Source organism: Mandrillus leucophaeus, unplaced genomic scaffold, assembly GCF_000951045.1.
Source record: "Mandrillus leucophaeus isolate KB7577 unplaced genomic scaffold, Mleu.le_1.0 Scaffold2174, whole genome shotgun sequence".
Classification (NCBI taxonomy): Eukaryota; Metazoa; Chordata; class Mammalia; order Primates; family Cercopithecidae; genus Mandrillus; species Mandrillus leucophaeus.
In genome coordinates, this window is record NW_012102226.1 from 25,174 (window position 1) to 26,969 (window position 1,796).

Consider the following 1,796-nt stretch of genomic DNA (forward strand, 5'->3'; position numbering starts at 1 on the left):
AAAAAAAAAAAAAAAAAAAAGAACAGAGCTAGGAATACCGTTTCCAGGGCCTAATAAACAAGCATAGCCGGAAGACAGAGACAGATTTCGAGAGGTCCTTATTCACCTCTACTTCCAGGGGTTCTATGAGGAAAACAGATTTTTCCCATAATGGGATTTGTGGTGCCTTTTCTGTTTTCCCAAGGAGTCCCAGGCCACGAGAAGTTATTTTAGGGTCTTTTATATACGCACCAAGAGTGGCAAGAAAGAGTGGAGAAAAGTAATGTAGTTGACTGAGGAAAAACCTTTTCTAGGAAAACAAGATTTATGAAGAGAAAAACGTAAAGGCCTTTTGAGTATCCTTATAGCTTGGATATTTAATTTTAATTAAGCTGAGAGTTCTTTTTTGCTGAGGGCGAGGGTGGAGGTTAGAATTATATAAATGTTATGCCAAGTTAAATTGAAGGATTGGGTTATGTGCAGGAATTCCCTGCGATAGTGGGAGGGATTTCTGGGAACATCCCAGACACTGTTTGATTTGCAACAAATCAGACCCGGAGAAGGGGACGTGAACATGAGCGATTCCTGAAAGCCCAGCCACTTCCCGGAGAGGGAGAATGGCAGAGGAGGTCTGACCGGTTGGAGTAGGTTTTGAACTGGTGGAGAAGGGGGGGTGGGGCTTGAGGTAGAAGAAAACCTGAATACAGGCAAACTTTTGCCATTTGCTGTTTCTGGTGATAAAATCGTCAAGGTTCCTGAGAATTTGAAGGGTAAAGGTGCTGTGTGGGCCACTGGCTGTTATTATCCAGTGTGTATTGGGACCAGGATGTTTTGCAACATAACATTAAACGCTTTAGCTTTAGGCTCCCCAGTAAGCCAAGTTTGATGAGGTTGTGAAGACACAGTTCAGTGGGGAGCACGCAGGAATGTGGGGTTGTTTGGCACCCACGTGGACTGGTAAGAGGAAGCCAGGGGTGTCTGTTTGGTTCTAGGCGTTCCCAGACAGAAGACAGAGACCCAGAGTCCTCTTTGTGAGAAGGAACTGGGCGTCCCCAAGACTTCCTCCAGCTTAGTCCCATGCGTCCCCCGAGGACCGGGACAGCAGGCTGGACTTTCTCTGGTACCGGGACAAAGCCAGGGGAAGGCAGATTTTACCCCTCAGCTGAATTCGTGTCCAGCATTGGATGTTCCAGTTGCAATCGGCAAAGGGCCTCCCCGACTGGAGCTGCGCGAGGAAGAGAGAGACAGAGAGAGAAGAGAAGGGAAGAGGGAGCAAGGGTTGGAGAGGAAAATATCAGTTGCGAGTGGTTGGAGGTGGATTCCAAGCCCTGAGGGTGTTGAGAGTCCACAGGGGAGTAGCCCTGGCCACAGTCTCACAGTTCCCTTCGGGGTAGGTTTTCTCCTCATGCAAATTGCTTGAAAGGAGAAGGGAGAGGCTGGGAGAGCTGGGCCTGCTGGCGGGTGGGCCTAAGGCAGCGCGGCAGCGGCCAGGTGGCAACAGGACACCTGCTAATCGCATCTTTTCCCCCGTCTCACCTCTGCAGAGGGAGCACTATGTCTGCGGAAGAACTGGGTGCAGCCTCCGCGGAGGAGCAGAAGGAAATGGAAGATAAAGTGACTAGTCCAGAGAAAGCTGAAGAAGCAAAATTAAGAGCAAGATATCTTCACCTGGGACAAAGGCCTGGAGGTTCAGATTTCTTAAGGAAACGATTGCAGAAAGGGCAAAAATATTTTGATTCTGGGAATTACACATGGCTAAAGCAAAAATGAAAAGCAAGCAACTTCCTACTGCAGCTCCGGAGAAGACGGAGGTCACT